The following is a 19,260-nucleotide window of genomic DNA, read 5'->3' as shown; positions in this document are numbered from 1 at the left end:
GTTACTACTTCCCTATAACTCTGATCTATGACCCCCTCTGCCTCCCGAATGATCCGAAGTTCATCCAACTCCAGCTCCAGTTCCCTAACACGGTCTTGGAGGAGCTGGAGATGGGTGCACTTCCTGCAAGTGTAATCGGCAGGGACGTCGATGGCATCCCTCACCTCATACATGTTTAGCAGGATGCTGCCTGGACTGGAGGGCTTGCCTTATGAAGAAAGGTTGAATAAGCTCGGACTTTTCTCTCTGGAGAGGAGGAGGAAGAGTGGTGACCTGATAGAGGTGTACAAAATAATGAGAGGAATAGATAAGAGTCAATAGCCAGAGACTTTTCCCCAGAGCAAGATTGATTAGTATGAGAAGTCATAGTTTGAAGATATTAGGAGGAAGGTATAAAGAAAACATCAGAGGTAGGTTCTTTACACAGAGAGTTGTGAATGCATGGAATTGCCAGCTGTGGTGGTGGAAGCAGAGTCATTAGGGACATTTAAATGACTGCTGGACATGCACATAGATAGCAGTGAGTTGAGGGGTGCGTAGGTTAAGTTACTATATTTTACATTAGGATTAAATGTACAGTGAGTACAGTGGGTTCTTTCTTGATTATATGTTTTTGGAGAGAAGTCTCTTGATTAACCTTAAAATATAAGCCATAGCTCTTAATTTAACCTTGTGCAGTGTTTTGTAGAGGAATAAGACTGTGTTATTTTCTGGGTCTGTAGATTGTGAAGGAGCAAAAATGGCCTTTGCAGTGATATGTACTTCTTGTCAGATGTGGGAGTTTAAAGAGAGTTTAAGGGTTACTGCGGATTATATCTGCCATAAATGCTGTTAGATGCGAATCTTATCAGATCGAGTGGATCAGTTGGAATTTGCAGCAGCAACAATATGTGATGGATAGCAGTTATAGGGAGGGGGAAAAGTGTCAGATACAGTCACATAGATGGATTAACTCCAGGAAGGGTAAGAGAGGTCGGCACCGAGGGCAGGAGACTTTTGTGGATAAACCATTTCAAACGGTATTCTGTGTTGGAAAATGTAGGGGGGTGGGGTGATGGATTCTCAGGGAAATTTAGCACGAACAGCCAAGTTTTTGGTATTGAGACTGGCTCTAATGCAACAAGGGACATGTCGGCTTCCAAGCGATCAATTGTGTTAGGGGATTCTGTAGTCCGAGGTACAGGCAGACGTTTCTGTGGCCAGCAGAGAAAAAACAGAATGGTGTGTTGTTTCCCTGGTGCCAGGCTCAAGGATGTCTCAGAGAGGGTGCAGAATGTTCTCACGGGGGAGAGGGGCCAGCACTAGGTCGTTGTCCACATTGGAACCAACGATATAGGAAGGGCAAAGGTTGAGATTCTGAAGGGAGATTACAGCGAGTTAGGCAGAAATTTAAAAAAGAGGTCCTCTGGGATGGTTATATCTGGATTACTCCCAGTGCTACGAGCTAGTGAGGGCAGGAATAGGAGGATTAGAGCAGATGAATGCATCGCTGAGGAGCTGGTGTATGGGAGAAGGATTCACATTTTTGGATCATTGGTATCTCTTTTGGTATAGAAGTGACCTGTACAAGAAGGACGAATATACTGGCAGGGAAATTTGCTAGAACTGCTTGGGAGGATTTAAACTAGTAAGGTGGGGGGGTGGTGGACCCAGGGAGATAGTGAGGAAAGAGATCAACCTGAGACTGGTACAGTTGAGAACAGAAGTGAATCAAACAGTCAGGTCAGGTAGGGACAAGGTAGGACTAATAAATTGCATTTATCTCAATGCTAGAGGCCTAACAGGGAAGGCAGATGAACTCAGGGCATGGTTCGGAACATGGGACTGGGATATCATAGCAATTACGGAAACATGGCTCAGGGATGGGCAGGACTGGCAGCTTAATGTTCCAGGATACAAATGCTGCAGGAAGGATAGAAAGGGAGGCAAGAGAGGAGGGGGAATGGTATTTTTTGATAAGGGATAGCTTTTCACCTGTGCTGAGTGAGGATATTCCCAGATATACATCCAGGGAAGTTATTTGGGTGGAACTGAGAAATAAGAAAGGGATGATCACCTTATTGGGGTTGTATTATAGACCCCCTAATAGTCTGAGGGAAATTGAGAAACAAACTTGTAAGGAGATCTCAGCTATCTGGAAGAATAATAGGGTAGTAATGGTAGGGGATTTTAACTTTCCAAACATAGACTGGGTCTGCCATAATGTTAAAGGTTTAGATGGAGAGGAATTTCTTAAGTGCGTACAAAACAATTTTCTGATTCAATATGTGGATGTACCTACTAGAGAAGGTGCAAAGCTTTGACCTACTCTTGGGAAATAAGGCAGGGCAGGTGACTGAGGTATCAGTGGGGGAGCACTTTGGGGCCAGCGAACATAATTCTATTTGTTTTAAAATTGTGATGGAAAAGGATAGACCAGTTCTAAATTGGAGAAAGGCCAATTTTGACGGTATTCGGCAAGAACTTTCGAAAGCTGATTGGAGGCAGATGTTCACAGGTAAAAGGACGACTGGAAAATGTGAAGCCTTCAGAAATGAGATAACAAGAAACCAGAGAAAGTATATTCCTGTCAGGGTGAAAGGGAAGGCTGGTAGGTATAGGGAATGTTGGATGACTAATGAAATTGAGGATTTGGTTAAAAAAAAGGAAGCATATGTCAGGTTTAGACAGGATAGATCGAGTGAATCCTTAGCAGAGTATAAAGGAAGTTGGAGTATACTTCAGAGGGAAATCAGGAAGGCAAAAAGGGGAAATGAGATATTGTTGGCAAATAGAATTCAGGAGAATCCAAAGGGTTTTTACAAAGATATTAAGGACAAAAGGGTAACTAGGGAGAGAATAGGCGAATAGGGAGAGAGATCAGCAAGGCAGCCTTTGTGTGGAGCCACAGAAAATGGGGGAGATACTAAATGAATATGTTGTATCAGTATTTACTGTAGAAGATATAGACTGTAGGGAAATAGATGGTGACATCTTGCAAAATGTCCAGATTAAAGAGGGGAAGTGCTGGATGTCTTGAAATGGGTTAAGGTGGATAAATCCCCAGGACCTGATCAGGTGTACCCGAGAACTCTGTGGGAAGCTGGAGAAGTGATTGCTGGGCCTCTTGCTGAGATATTTGTATCATCAATAGTCACAGGTGAGGTGCCAGAAGACTGGAGGTTGGCAAACATGGTGCCACTGTATAAGAAGGGTGGTAAAGACAAGCCAGGGAACTATAGACCGGTGAGCCTGACCTCAGTGGTGGGTAAGTTGTTGGAGGGAATCCTGAGGGACAGGATGTACATATATTTGGAAAGTCAAGGACTGATTCGGGATAGTCAACATGGCATTGTGCGTGGGAAATCATGTCTCACAAACCGGATTGAACTTTTTGAAGAAGATGAGGGCAAAGCAGTAGATGTGATCGAAATGGACTTCAGTAAGGCGTTCGACAAGGTTCCCCATGGGAGACTGATTAGCAAGGTTCGATCTCATGTAATAAAGGGAGAACTCGCCATTTGGATACAGAACTGGCTCAAAGGTGAAAGTGGAGTCGCAGGTAGATAGGATAGTGAAGAAGGCGTTTGGTATGCTTTCCTTTATTGGTCAGAGTATTGAGTACAGGAGTTGGGAGGTCATGTTGCGGCTGTACAGGACATTGGTTAGGCGACAGTTGGAATATTGCATGCAATTCTGGTCTGCTTCCTATCGGAAAGATGTTGTGAAACTTGAAAGGGTTCAGAAAAGATTTCCAAGGATGTTGCCAGGATTGGATGATTTGAGCTATAGGGAGAGGCTGAACAGGCTGAGACTGTTTTCCCTGGAGCGTTGGAGGGTGACGGGGTGACCTTATAGAGGTTTACAAAATTATGAGGGACATGGATAGAATAAATAGACCAAGTCTTTTCCCTGGGTTTGGGGAGTCCAGAACTAGTGGACACAGGTTTAGGGTGAGAGGGGAATGATATAAAAGAGGGTGGAACGTGTATGGAATGAGCTGCCAGAGGATGTGGTGGAGGCTGTGACAATTGCAACATTTAAGAGGCATTTGGATTGGTATATGAATAGGAAGGGTTTGGAGGGATATGGACCAGGTGCTTGCAGGTGGGACTGGATTGGGTTGGGATATCTGGTCGGCGTGGACAGGTTGGACTGAAGGGTCTCTTTCCGTACTGTACATCTCTCTGACTCTATGACTCTAATTTTGGCACAACATCGTGGGCCAAAGGGCCTGTTCTGTGCTGTACTTTTCTATGTTCTACCCCATTCCCATGATCTTAAACATGTCCTGAGTTCCGTTAGCCTTGCCTGAAAAATGCCTTGTTTGAAGAACTAAGTTGCATTTATTCAATTTACTACATAATTGATATATTAACTAAATTGACAATATCAGGATATCCTCATACTCCAGCTCTCTAAGACTCTTAAACTTTACAGACACTTCTGGTTTCTTTCCACCTGTAATTTTCACCTTGTGTTCAGGAATATTTAATACAGTACTCAATTATGTCTCTGAAACCAGTCTCTGTTATCAATGCAATGTCATTCTCATTTTATGTGTAATCATTTCCTGAATCCTATATATAATATAAATGACAACTTTCATGGTGAGGGAGTGGAAGTTTAGATGAGGAGCAAGGACATGAATAAAACATATTCCTGTGTCGAGGTTGTGTTGGATGTCTTGTGTTATAACAATAATATCCATCCAAACAAGTGGTGGGCATTACATCATATTCCTTACTTGAATCTTGTTGGAGAGTCTTTGAGGATCTGTGGCAATAAGCCAACCCTTGTAGAGTACTTTGTATCTGTACTGTGTTTATATTGCACTGTTGATATTGCTGGTCCTACTTGACTCTGAACAGAATTTTGGTTGTGGTCTAGTACCAATGAGAATTGAGTAGAGATGGCTAGATTTTTTTCTTGTTTGACTTGGTGTTTATAAGTAGGTCCTGTGGAGCCAAATGGTTCTTGTCCAACTTGAAGTCAACATCACTGAACAGGTTATTTCAAGATAGGTGATCTCTTGATAACACTATTAAATACTTCCTTCAGTTTCTTTAAGAGGAGCATGCATTGCATTTATATTCTAACTTGCATAATCAATCCAATTCACTCTGTGTGAAATTAAGAAATAGCTAAAGGCATTTGTTCCTGCAAAAGTGATGGGTCCTGATAACATTATGGCAATAGTGCTTCAGTGTTGGGCTTGAGAACTAGCTACGCCTCCAGCCATGTTATTCAAGTACAGTTCCGACACTGGGATCCACCTGACAATGTGGAAAGTTACCCAAATGTATCTTGTGCTAAAAATGCATGACAGGTTCTGCAGGTTAGGTATTGCCCCATTTACTCTCAAAAATCAGTCAAGTGGTGGAAGTGTCACCAGCAGAGCAGCAGCAGTGCAATCAAGAACCACTGGCTAAGCAATAACCTATGCTTACTGATTCTGCTAGGGCTATTCAGCTCCTCATTTAATTACAGCCTTGGTCCATTCATGGGCAAAGGAACTACACTTCAGAGATGAGAGTGACAGTGCTAGATACAAAACACATCCCTCAGATGAGTATGGTATCAAGACACCCCAGCGAAATGGGACTCAGTGAGAACCGCAAAGCAAAATCTCCCTTGATTGGAATTATACGCATCACAAAGGAAAATGCTTGTATTTGGAGGTCAGGACATTTCTGCAGGGGTTCCTCAAGGTATTTTTATATAAACCTGTTTAGACACATATCAGGTCTTTGGCCCACGGGGGAGGGGCACTGCCATTACACCATAAGAGCCTGAGTTGTTCTTTGGGGCAGTGTCCTAGGCAATCCATTTTCAGCTGTTTCATCAATGACCTTCCTTCTATCATAAGTTGTAGAAGTGGGGATATTCACTGACTACTAAATAACGTTCAACACCATTTGTGCCTCTTGAGATACTACAGTAGCCCATGTCTATAGGTAACAAGATCTGGAGTATACATGGGGCTTGAGATAATAAGAGGGAAATTGCATTCGCTCCACTAAAATGCCAGGGAATGACCATCTCAAATAGCGGCATCAGTTCAAGGGACTGAATTGCCTTCTCCTAGTTCTTGTATTGCGTTTATACTTTGAGGCAGCTAGTTTTTTAATCAGTAAAGCAATCAGGATTATGGGCTTATAGTAGGAAAGTGGAGTTGAGTATTATTAAATGAGCATAATCTCAAATAGCAGAATGCAGTCAGTGGGCCTAATGACCATCACCTGCTCGTTTGTCTTAAGGTCTTATCCTTAGGCAGCAGCAATAGCTTCTGTATTGATTATATCTGTTCTCCATTGTATCATGATCAGGTCAAAATTGTCCTTGGCTTTCTAGATTTGATGGAATACAACCCCAGCTCATGTAATCGCACCTTATAATGTAACCTTTGGAGGCCAAGTATCATTGTGGTAAATTTTAGTTTTGCTTCCTCCAAGATGAATTATTTTGAAGGTGAGGTGCCTAGAACTGCTCAGTATTCCAGTGGTGGTCCAAACAAGCTTCCTAAAGCATGGCCTCTCTACCTTTTATGCTTAACTTTTTTAGATCAGGCATTCTAGTTCTTCACACAGTGTACAACAGTGGAAATACTGAGTTAAAGCAACCAATATAGAAACTTGATCAGATTGACAGAATATTGTTGAAAGAACAAGAACAAAGAAAATTTACAGCCCAGGAACAGGCTCTTCAAGCCTGAGCTGATCCAAATCTACTGTCTAAACCTGTCGCCCAATTCCTAAGCATCTGTATCCCTCTACTCCCCACCTACTCATGCATCTGTCCAGACGCATCTTAAATGAATCTACCGTGCCTGTCTCTACCACCTCTGCTGGTGACGCCCACCACTCTGTGTGAAGTACTTGCCACATGTATCCCCCTTAAACTTTCCATCTCTCACCTCGAAATTGTGACCTCTTGTTATTGAATGCTTCATCCTGGGAAAAAGCATGTCTCTATCCACCCTGTCTATACCCTTCATGATTTTGTAAACCTCAATCAGGTCCCCCCTCAATCTCCTTTCTTCTAATGAAAACAAACCTAACCTGCTCTAACTCTCTTCATAGCTAGCACCTTCCATACCAGGCAACATCCTCGTAAGCTGAAAATGTGTTGCTGGAAAAGCGCAGCAGGTCAGGCAGCATCCAGGGAACAGGAGAATCGACGTTTCGGGCATAAGCCCTTCTTCAGGAAACATCCTCGTAAACCTTCTCTGCACCCTCTCCAAAGCATCCACATCCTTTTGGTAATGTGGTGACCAGAACTGTACACAGCATTCTAAATGCGGCCAAACCAATGTCTTGTACAATTTTAACATGACCTGCCAGCTCTTATATTCAATGCCCCATCCAATGAAGGCAAGCATAGTATATGCTTTCTTGACCACCCTATCCACCTGTACAGCAACCTTCAGGGTACAATGGACCTGCACTCCCAGATCTCTCTGCCCATCAACTTTTCCTATTCATTGTATAATTCGCTCTAGAATTAGTCTTGTCTAAATGCATCACCTCACATTTGTCTGGATTGAAATCCATCTGCCACTTTTCCACCCAACTCTCCAGTCTATCTGTATTCTCCTGTGTTCGGTGACAGTCCCTTATGCTTTCTGCTACTCCGCCAATCTTCGTGTCATCTGCAAACTTGCTGATCGTACCAACAATGCCCTCTTCCAGATCATTTATGTATATCACAAACAACAGTAGCCCCAGAACTGATCCCTGTGGAGCACCACTGGTCACCTTTCTCCATTTTGAGAAACTCCCTTCAACTACTACTCTCTGTCTCCTGTTGCTCAACCAGTTCTTTATCCACCTAGCTGGAACACCCTGCACACCATGTGACTTCACTTTCTCTATTAGTTTACCATGGGGAACCTTATCAAACGCCTTACTAAAGTCCATGTATATGACATCAACAGCCCTTCCTTTATCTATCAACTTAGTCACTTCCTCAAAGAACTCTATTAAGTTGGTAAGGCACGATCTCCCCCACACAAAACCACTGATAAGCCCATTCTTTTCTAAATATAAATAGATCCTATCCCTCAGTACCTGATCTGGTAGATTTCATGTTGGATCCCTGAGGTTCTGTGATAAGAATTTGAAAGATTGTATTCTAACCTGATCATTAAAAAAAAAATTTATCTTGCAGTTTTAACCAATCTTGGTTCTTTCTGTTTAATAGGAAAATGAGAGTCCCATTTTGTTGTTAAGTGCACGCAAAAAGAATGCTAGTGTGATGTTTTTTGTTCCATTAATATCTTGCAGGAATTTGCCCCTGAAACAAAAGGGATCTCTGGCTCTTAATTCTCTATTTTTGATCTTTGTCGATTCATGTTTGGGCGTCTAATACTTATTTGCATGGTCGGATTTGTGCTGGGATGGGGGTGGGGAAATGTAGGTGTCAAATGACCACTGATGCTGTCATATTCAGCAACTGAGAAATCTAACTCTGGAAGGCTTCCACTTGGATTTTGTATACTTGTTGTGAAACATAACTGACAATTTTCTTTTATTTTTTTGGTGGAAGTGAATTTAAATGAGTTGGTGGTAAGGATCTGTGAAAGATCTCTCGTTTTTTGATATCTTTTTGCCTCGCTAGTTTGTCTCAAAGTTGGACTGTGTTCTTGCTTTCAGCAGGGTGATTCAGTTTTTTTTTAAAATAGATCGCCCAAGCCAGGTGGAGATTGCTTCATGTTTTTGCCGTATAGAGTTTCTGGAGTTTGAATCATTGACTTTATGTCCAAGTCTTTAAGTTTTACCTGATTCCAAATTTCTCTGAGAATGCAGAAGGGAGATTAAATAAATGACTAGAGTAACCTTTTGCATCTTTTGAAAATCTGTTATGAAAAGTGTGTTGTAGTTGTTGCTTTTTTCATTTTCCAGCTGGTTTTATGGTGTAACATGCATTTTTTAAAAGCCAAGAAATTGACCTAACAACTGTTAAATGGGTCTTAATCCAAAATTTGATACCAAGAGAGACTTTTGCTATGTTACTGCAACATGTAATGTTGCTGATTGAGTTTTAAATGAAATTATCTTGTTGAAGAATGGTTGTGCAGCAGTAAAGTTGTCTTAATCTCTCTTGTTGAAACTTTATTGCTGGAACAGCACAGCAGGTCAGGCAGCATCCAGGGAACAGGGGATTCGACGTTTCGGGCACAGGCCCTTCTTCAGGAATGAGCAGAGAGTGTTCAGCAGGAGAAGATAAAAGGTAGGGAGGAGGGACTTGGAGGAGGGGAGTTGGAAATGTGATAGGTGGAAAGAGGTCAAGGTGAGGGTGATAGGTCGGAGTAGGGTGGAGGCGGAGAGGTCAAGAAGAAGACTGCAGGTCAGGAAGGCGGTGCCGGGCTGGAAGGATCCGGCTGAGACAAGGTGGGGGGAGGGGGGATGAAGAAACTGGTGAAGTCCAAGTTCATCCCCTGCGGTTGGAGGGTTCCCAGTCGGAAGATAAGACGCTCCTCCTCCGACCGTCGGGTTGTTGTGGTTTGGCGGTGGATGAGTCCAATGACCTGCATATCCTCGGTGGAGTGGGAGGGGGAGTTGAAATGCTGTGCCACAGGTTGGTTGGGTTGGTTCGTCCGGGTGGCCCAGAGGTGCTCCCTGAATCGCTCCGCAAGTAGGCGGCCTGTCTCCCCAATATAGAGGAGGCCACACCGGCTGCAGCGGATGCAGTAGATGATGTGGGTGGAGGTGCAGGTGAATCTGTGGCGGATATGGAAGTTTCCCTTGGGGCCTTGGAGAGAAGTGAGGGGGGAGGTGTGGGCGCAAGTGTTGCACCTCCTGCGGTTGCAAGGGAAGGTGCCGGGAGTGGTGGTTGGGTCGGTGGGGGGTGTGGATCTGACAAGGGAGTCGCGGAGGGAGTGGTCTCTACGGAAAGCTGATAGGGGAGGGGAGGGAAATATATCCTTGGTGCTGGGGTCTGTTTGGAGGTGGCGGAAGTGACGGCGGATGATGCGCTGTACATGGAGATTGGTGGGGTGGTAGGTGAGGACCAGTGGGGTTCTGTCCTGGTGGCGGTTGGAGGGGCGGGGCTCAAGGGCGGAGGAGCGGGAAGTGGAGGAGATGCGGTGGAGGGCACCGTCGACCACGTCGGGGGGGAAATTGCGGTCCTTGAAGAAGGAGGCCATCTGTGTTGTACGTATTTTGAACTGGTCCTCCTGGGAGCAGATGCGGCGGAGACGAAGGAATTGGGAGAATGGGATGGCGTTTTTACAGGGGGCAGGATGGGAGGAGGTGTAGTCCAGGTAGCTGTGGGAGTCGGTAGGTTTGTAGTAGATGTCCGTGTTGATTCGGTCGCCTGAGATAGAAACAGAAAGGTCTAGGAAGGGGAGGGAGGAGTCCGAGACTGTCCAGGTGAATTTGAGGTCGGGGTGGAAGGTGTTGGTGTAGTGGATGAACTGTTCAACCTCCTCGTGGGAGCACGAGGTAGCGCCGATACAGTCATCAATGTAGCGAAGAAAAAGATGGGGGGTGGGGCCAGTGTAGTTGCGGAAGATGGATTGTTCCACATACCCTACAAAGAGGCAGGCATAGCTGGGGCCCATGCGGGTGCCCATGGCTACTCCTTTTGTTTGGAGAAAGTGGGAGGATTGGAAAGAAAAGTTGTTCAGGGTGAGGACCAGTTCGGTCAGTCGAAGGAGGGTGTCGGTGGAAGGGTACTGGGTGGTACGGCGGGAAAGGAAGAAGCGGAGTGCTTTGAGTCCTTCGTGATGGGGGATGGAGGTGTACAGGGACTGGATGTCCATGGTGAAGATGAGGCGTTGGGGACCGGGGAAGCGGAAATCCTGGAGGAGGTGGAGGGCGTGGGTGGTGTCACGAACGTAGGTGGGGAGTTCTTGGACTAATGGGGACAGGACCGTGTCGAGGTATGCCGAGATGAGTTCGGTTGGGCAGGAGCAGGCTGAGACGATGGGTCGTCCGGGGCAGTCAGGTTTGTGGATTTTGGGCAGGAGGTAGAAACGGGCGGTTCGGGGTTGTGGGACTATGAGGTTGGAGGCGGTGGATGGGAGGTCCCCTGAGGTGATGAGGTTATGGACGGTCTGGGAGATGATGGTTTGGTGGTGGGGGGTGGGGTCATGGTCAAGGGGACGGTAGGAGGAGGTATCTGCGAGCTGGCGTTGGTAATCTCTCTTGCCATATCTACTCTGGCTGAAAACTTTCAGGTGATGCTTTCTAAGGTCACAGTTTGTAATAACCCACTGTGAGGCACTTGAAAGTGGTCAAGTTCCACTTATTTCTTTTGGTTTTTTTTGTCCGAAACCTACATTCCCGTAAGAAAGTAGCATTTAGGCTTTCAGGCATACATTTTTGAGCTGTAATAATCAGGATTACTTTCTTGAGACAACTATTTTGCCAAAGGAGAGGAACTTCTTTTTTAAAAAAAAAAAATTGCCTCTTGGTTCTCTCACTGTTTAATAGTCATAATAAGGCCACCTTGAGAGTTGTGGTATGGAGAGATATAGTAATGGTAATGTGCTTTCTATTGATTTTTTTTCAGGTTAGCAGTTTAACAATCCAAAATTCTTTGAGGAAGAATATTGATCTTTAATTTGCCAGAACTTATTTAGAAATTCAGGAGCCTCTGTGCAATAGATAAACCATGTTGTTTTGCATTGAGATGTCGTTGTAGTTAGTCCTTCAAATTGGTAAGTGCAATGTCCATCATCTGGGCTGTTTGGTACATTTTTGGTCAGAACGTAGGTAACTGTTGAGGTCAATCTGCAGCTGAAAGTTTTTACTCCCAAATAGGACAGGATACTGCATACCATTGCATTTTGGACAAGCTGCTTGCTTGAGATTTCCTCTCCGGTGATCATAGCTCTGAAGAGAAATATTCAAAGTCTCTTTGTAGCATTTTCTTTGATTGCTTTCAAAGTGCGCCCCGGACTCTAGTTCTGTATAGAAGATATAATTTGGTGAGCAAGTGTCAGGCATTTTAGCTACACAGGAAGTCACCTCAGTTGTGGCGCTTTCAATATGATAATGATATTCAACATGCCAGCTTATGTGAGCAACTCAGTGTCTGGTATTTTGTCCTGTCGATGAATTTACTTTATAAATCTGTGGTATGAGAGTATTTCTGGCTAGACCTGCATTTATTGCCCATCACTAACTGCCTACAGGATTTGAACCTAGGTCTCCAGAGTATAAGCCTGAGGTTCTGGAATTACTAGTGCATAACATTCCCTGGGTTGGAGTAATTGCCTTATAAGCAAAGTTGAACAGATTGGGACTCTACTTACTGAAATTTAGAGAAATGGGAGGTGATCTCATTGAAGTGAAAAGGATTCGTAAGGGGCTTGACAGGGTAAATACTGAGAGGATGTGGAGGTGCCAGAGGTGGACTGGGACAGACAAAGTCAGAAGTCACAGGACACCAGGTTAAAGTCCAACCAGTTTATTTGAAATCACACAAGCTTTCAGAGCGCAGCCCCAACTTTAAGACTGAGAGGAGGAGCAACTTCTTCTGAGTGTTGAGTGTCTTTGGAATTTGTTTCAGGGAGCTGTGGGGTCAGAGTCCTTGTGTAATTTTAAAGCTGAGAGAGATTCTGATTAGTAGTAGAATCACGGCTTATGGGGAAAAAACAGGAAAGTGGATATGAGGAATGTCAGATCAGTTTGATTCTACTGAGTGGCAGAGCAAGTTCAAAGAACCAAGCAGCCTACTTGTCTTCCTATTTTTTAATGGTCTCATTACCACTGTGCAATTCCCAGGGTTTCCTCTACTTTATTTCATCTGCTATGTGGACTCTGTGGACCCACTTTTGCATCCAATGCAAAGGCTTCATATTCTTCTTATAGTGAGGTGACCAGGACTGCATGCAGCACTTCATTTGTGACCTAACAAATGTTTTATACAGCTGCAACATAACTTGGCAACTTTTATACTCTGTGCCCTGTCCAATGAAGGCAAGAATTCCTTATGCCCTCTTTACCACCTTATCCACTTGTGTCACCACTTCCAGAGCTACGGACTTGTACTCTAAGATTCTATTGTAGAGTCATAGAGATGTACAGCATGGAAACAGACCCTTCGGTCCAACCTGTCCATGCCGACCAGATATCCCAACCCAATCTAGTCCCACCTGCCAGCACCTGGCCCATATCCCTCCAAACTCTTCCTATTCATATACCCATCCACACATGCCTCTTAAATGTTGCAATTTAACCAGCCTTCACCACTTCCTCTGGCAGGGTCCTGCAGTTTATTATCTCCCCTTTTGAATGTGACTTCCCAAAATGCATTACCTCACCCTTGCCCAGATTAATCTGCCATTTCTCTGTCCAATTTTCCAACTGATCTGTATCATTTGACAACGTTCCTCACTGTCCACAATAGTACCAATTTTTGTGTCATCTACAAACTTAGCAATCAGACCACCTACATTTTCATCCAAAACATTACAACCATCAGAGGTCCTAGCACTGATCTTTGCAAACCACCACTGGTCACAGATCTCCAGTCAGAAAGATACCCCTGCACAAATACCCTCTGTATTCTGTAACCAAGCGAATTTTGTATCCAACTCATTATGGACCCCATGAAACTTAATCTTCTGGCTAGCCTACCATGAGGGACCTTGAAAAATTCTTTAGTAAAGTCATAGAATATAGCACATTACAGTGCAGTACACGCTCTCGATGTTGCGCCCACTTGTGAAACCAATCTATGCAGACAACATCCAAAGTCCCACCCTGATCAATCATTTTTGTCACTTCCTCTTAAAGCTCGAATCAAATTTGTGAGACGGGACCTCCGCTGCATAAAGCCATGATGACTGTCCCTAATAAGTTGATTTTTTTTTCAATTGTGACTAAATCCTGTCCCTTTAATAATTTTCCAACCACTGATGTAAAGCTTACCAGCCTATAATTTCCTGGAGTTTCCCTGTTACCCTTAAACAAAATTGGCTATTCTCCAGTCTTCTCGGACCACCCCTGAGGATAGAAAGTTCTCTGTCAAAGCCCCAGCAATCGCCTCCCATGCCACCTTCAGTACCTTGAGATAGATCCCATCAGGCCCTGGGGACTTGTCAACCTTAATGTTTTTCAAGGCACCCAACACCACTGTCTTTTTAATATCGATGTGCCCTAAATATATCAACATACCCCTCCATAACTTTATCATCATCCATGTCCTTCTTGGTGAAGTACTCAAGATGGAGAGTGAAGTAGTTTTGATTCTGAGTGTCCTGCATCTGAATAAGGGAAGCTACAATAATATGAGGCATCAGTTGGTTGTGATGAATTGGGGAATGTTACTGGATAGAAAGACAGTGGATAGGCAATGACAAGCATTCAAAGAGCAAATGAATTAACTTATTCCTGTCTGGTGAAAGACTGCAAAGAGAGCAGTGGCCAAGCCATGGGAGGGTAGAGAGAGTAGAGACAGTATTAGATGCAAAACTGGAGACATACATATTAGCAAGACAAGTAGAAGACCTGAGAATTGGGAACAATTTAGAAGTGGGCGGCACGGTGGCACAGTGGTTAGCACTGCTGCCTCACAGCGCCAGAGACCCGGGTTCAATTCCCGCCTCGGGCGACTGACTGTGTGGAGTTTGCACGTTCTCCCCGTGTCTGCGTGGGTTTCCTCCAGGTGCTCCGGTTTCCTCCCACAGTCCAAAGATGTGCAGGTCAGGTGAATTGGCCATGCTAAATTCCCCGTAGTGTTAGGTAAGGGGTAAATGTAGGGGTATGGGTGGGTTGCGCTTCGGCGGGTCGGTGTGGACTTGTTGGGCTGAAGGGCCTGTTTCCACACTGTAATGTAATCTTAAAAAAAAAAGTCAGCAATGGCAAACACAGAGTTTGATTAAGAAAGGGAAAATAGGGTATAAGAGAAAGCTTATGGGCACCATAATTGTTTATAAAAGTTTCTCTAGTTATGTAAAGATGAATGTAGGTCCCTTTGGACAGAAATGGGGAAAAAAGTGGCGGCTGACAAACAGCTCATATATCACTTCTGTATTCACAAAGGAGGCCATCCATGACATACTGTGAGGGAGGAACTGAAGCAAATGTGTATTCATAGAGAAAAGGTGTTGTAGAAACTAATATCCTTTGAGGGTGGAATCTGCTGTCCCTAACTGATGTGGCCTCCATGTAACTTCAGATCTACAGCAATATGTGTGACACTGAACTGCCTTCTCGGCAATTAGGAATGTTTGATAAATGCTGGCTTGGTGGTCAACGCCCCCCCCCCCCCCCCCAAATGAACGAATTAATAAAAAAGGCTAATCTTTTTGTGAACTCAGCTCCACTTACCCACCCTCTTGCCATAACCTTTGATTCCTTTCCTGTTCAAAAATCTATCTTGGCCTTAAAAAGTCAATGATGTAGTGTTAACTACTTTATTGGGAAGAGAATGCCATAGGTTCACAACTCTTTGGATGAAGAAGTTCCCCCTCAGCTTAGTCCTAAATCTGCACCCCTAGTTCTAGTTTCACCCACCAGTGTAAATATTCTCCCTGCTTCTATCTTATCTATTCCCTTCATAATTTTATATTTCTATAGTATATTCTCTCTCTCTCTCTATCTCTCTCTCTCTATCTCTCTCTCTCTCTCTCTCTCTCTCTCTCTCTCTCTCTCTCTCTCTCTCTCTCTCTCTATATCTCTCTCTCTATATCTCTCTCTCTCTCTCTATATCTCTCTCTCTCTCTCTCTCTCTCTCTCTCTCTCTCTCTCTCTATCTCTCTCTCTCTATCTCTCTCTCTCTCTCTCTCTCTCTCTCTCTATCTCTCTATCTCTCTCTCCCCCCTCCCCCCAAACAAATATTCTTCTAAATTCCAATGAATATAGATCTGATTTACCCATAAGCCATCTTTCTCAATTCCAGAATCAATCTGGTGAACATCCTCAGCACCCCCTCAAGTGCCAATATATCCATTCTCAAGTAAGGAGGCCAAAAATGCACACTGTACTCCAGGTGTGGCCTCAACATTACCCTATGCAGCAGCAGCATAACCTCCCTATTTTTAACTCTATTCCTGTAGCATTGAAGGACAAAATTCCATTTGCATTTTTAATTACCTGCAAATCAACTCATGCAAATTATATGACCATTGTATTTGGGGACGTGGCCCTAGAAATAATGGATGCATTAATTGTCATCTTCCAAGACTTGTTTAGACTCTGAGGGCAAAAGTGAGGACTGCAGATGCTGGAAACCAGAGTTTAGATGAGAGTAGTGCTGGAAAAGTGTAGCAGGTCATGCAGCATCTGAGGAGTAGGATAAACTACATTTCAGGCAAAAGCCCTTCATCAGGAATGGAGGCAGGGAGCCTCCAGGTTGGAGAGATAAATGGGAGGGGGGGTGGGGCTGGGACAAAGGTAGCAAAGAGTGCAATAGGTGAATGGGTGGGGATGGAGGTGATAGGTCAGAGAGGAGGGTGGGGGAAGGTAGCAAAGAGTGCATTGGGTAGATGGAGGTGACGATGAAGATGATAGGTCAGAGGGAAGAGTGGAGCGGATAGGTGGGAAGGGAGATTGGCAGGTAGGACAGGTCGTGAACCGAGGCAGTTCAGTACATGGTACTCTGAATCAGTTCCTACAGATTGGAGCACAGCTACTGTAACCCTACTATTTTGAAGGGGAAGTAGAGAGAAATCAGGGGATTATAGACTAGTGGGTCTGACATCGATTGTGTAGAAGATACTGTGTCCATTATCTAGGATTTTGTAGCAGAGCACTTAGGGTCGATTCAAACACAGCATGGATTTATGAAAGAGAAATCATGCATGACAAATCTACTGGAATTCTTGGAGGGTGGAAGTAATAGAGTTGTTCGGGGCAGCCAATGGATGTGGTTTATTTAGTCATCCAGAAGGTTTTGACCAAGTCCCAAAAAGATATTCGTGTATATGATCAAAACGGAGGTATTGAGTTGAGTATATTGAGATAGATAGATAGAAAATTGGCTACCATATAGGAAACGAAGTGTCAGAATAAATTGATCTTTTTCTGAATGGTAGGCAGTGACTAATGGAGCACCACAGGGATCGGTATTCAGACCCCACATTACATGTTAATGACTTAGATGAGGGAACTAAATATAATATCAAAATTTGCAGAGGACTGATTAAGTGTGAGCTAAGAGGAGAATGCAGAGATGTTGTCGTGTGATTTGGACAAGCTGAGTGGGTAAGTGCATCTAATTTAGCAAAATTAGGAAGGCAGCCTAATATTCAAATGGCTGTAAATTGAGACAGGAATGTTTTAACGAGAGCTGGGTGTCCTTGTGCACCAGTTGCTGAAAGTAAGAGCACAGGTGTAGCAGACAGTCAAGATGACAAACTGCATGTTGGCCTTCATAGCGAGAAGATTTAAATAATTGAACAAGGATGTATTGTTGCAATAATACAGGATATTGGTGAAGCCATTCTTGAAGTGTTATGTGCAGCTTCGTCGCTGTCTAATGGAGGATGTTCTTGCTATCATGAATGTGCAGCTAATGTTTACTTCAAAGTGAACACATCCTGCTGCGATATGTTAATTTAGATAGTGATAGAATTAAGGCGAGCCATCCGTTCATTGTGTTTTCAGGTACCTTTTCGACAAAGAATGCTTCCAGTTTAGTGAAAAAGAAGGCACTGCGAGATGTAGTACTTGGGCATGAGGTGGACGAAGTGGATCAAATATCAGTAAGGGGGACGGTTGATGGAAAGATGAGGGGCAATCCACAGTAAGAATAATTAATTTGGGGAAAGCCAATTGCAATGAGGTAAGAATAGATCTGGGCTGAGCAAGTGGGAATCAGAATTTGAGAGGAAATATGGCTGCTGAACAATATCGACCTTCAAGAAAGTATATATTTTATCCGTTGAAAGAGAAAGATTGAATTATCAAATGTTTTGATTCAATATGTGGATTTACCTACTAGAGAAGGTGCAAAACTTGACCTCCTCTTGGGAAATAAGGCAGGGCAGGTGACTGAGGTGTCAGTGGGGCAGCACTTTGGGGCCAGCGACCATAATTCTATTCGTTTTAAAATCGTGATGGAAAAGGATAGACCAGATCTAAAAGTTGAAGTTCTAAATTGGAGAAAGGCCAATTTTGACAGTATTGGGCAAGAACTTTCAAAAGCTGATTGGAGACAGATGTTCGCAGGTAACAGGACAGCTGGAAAATGTGAAGCCTTCAGAAATGAGATAACAAGAAACCAGAGAAAGTATATTCCTGTCAGGGTGAAAGGGAAGGCTGGTAGATATAGGGAATGCTGCATGACTAATGAAATTGAGGGTTTGGTTAAGAAAAAGAAGGAAGCATATGTCAGGTATAGACAGGATAGATCGAGTGAATCCTTAGAAGAGTATAAAGAAAATAGGAGTATACTTAAGAGGAAAATCAGGGAGGCACAAAGGGGACATAGCTTTGGCAAATAGAATTCAGGAGAATCCAAAGGGTTTTTACAAATATATTAAGGACAAAAGGTAACTAGCGAGAGAATAGGGTCCCTCAAAGATCAGCAAGGTGGCCTTTGTGTGGAGCCACAGAAAATGGGGGAGATACTAAATGAATATTTTGCATCAGTATTTACTGTGGAAAAGGATATGGAAGATATAGACTGTAGGGAAATAGATGGTGACATCTTGCAAAATGTCCAGATTACAGAGGAAGTGCTGGATGTCTTGAAACGGTTAAAAGTGGATAAATCCCCAGGACCTGATCAGGTGTACCCGAGAACTCTGTGGGAAGCTAGAGAAGTGATTGCTGGGCCTCTTGCTGAGATATTTGTATCCTCAATAGTCACAGGTGAGGTGCCGGAAAACTGGAGGTTGGCAAACGTGGTGCCACTGTTTAAGAAGGATGGTAAAGACAAGCCAGGGAACTATAGACCGGTGAGCCTGACCTCGGTGGTGGGCAAGTTGTTGGAGGGATGTACATTTATTTGGAAAGGCAAAGACTGATTCGGGATAGTCAACATGGCTTTGTGCGTGGGAAATCATGTCTCGCAAACTTGATTGAGTTTTTTAAAGAAGTAACAAAGAAGATTGATGAGGGCAGAACAGTAGATGGGATCTATATGGACTTCAGTAAGGCGTTTGACAAGGTTCCCCATGGGAGACTGATTAGCAAGGTTAGATCTCACGGAATACAGGGAGAACTAGCCATTTGGATACAGAACTGGCTCAAAGGTAGAAGACAGAGGGTGGTGGTGGAGGGTTGTTTTTCAGTCTGTAGGCCTGTGACCAGTGGAGTGCCACAAGGATCAGTGCTGGGCCCTCTACTTTTTATCATTTACGGAAATGATTTGGATGCGAGC

General features: G+C 43.9%; 1 protein-coding gene across 3 annotated transcripts in view; it reads left to right on the top strand.

Moving 5' to 3' along the window:
* The window catches only part of LOC122550271 (polyadenylate-binding protein-interacting protein 2-like), a 135,435-nt gene that overhangs the window by 73,836 nt on the left and 42,339 nt on the right, over positions 1–19,260 (top strand). Inside the window, exon 1 of one of the 3 annotated variants that reach the window (XM_043691096.2) lies at positions 8,450–8,546. The exons of the other annotated variants lie outside the window; for them this stretch is intronic. The gene's annotated coding sequence lies outside the window, so the exon portion shown is untranslated. Of the gene's footprint in view, positions 1–8,449; positions 8,547–19,260 lie in introns of those variants that run through there. 3 annotated transcript variants of the gene reach the window in all.

The sequence above is a fragment of the Chiloscyllium plagiosum genome, unplaced genomic scaffold (genome assembly GCF_037043375.1).
Source record: "Chiloscyllium plagiosum isolate Xiang-an unplaced genomic scaffold, Cpla_swu_hap1 HiC_scaffold_1, whole genome shotgun sequence".
NCBI lineage: Eukaryota > Metazoa > Chordata > Chondrichthyes > Orectolobiformes > Hemiscylliidae > Chiloscyllium > Chiloscyllium plagiosum.
This window is presented reverse-complemented; position numbering and strand designations above follow the sequence as displayed.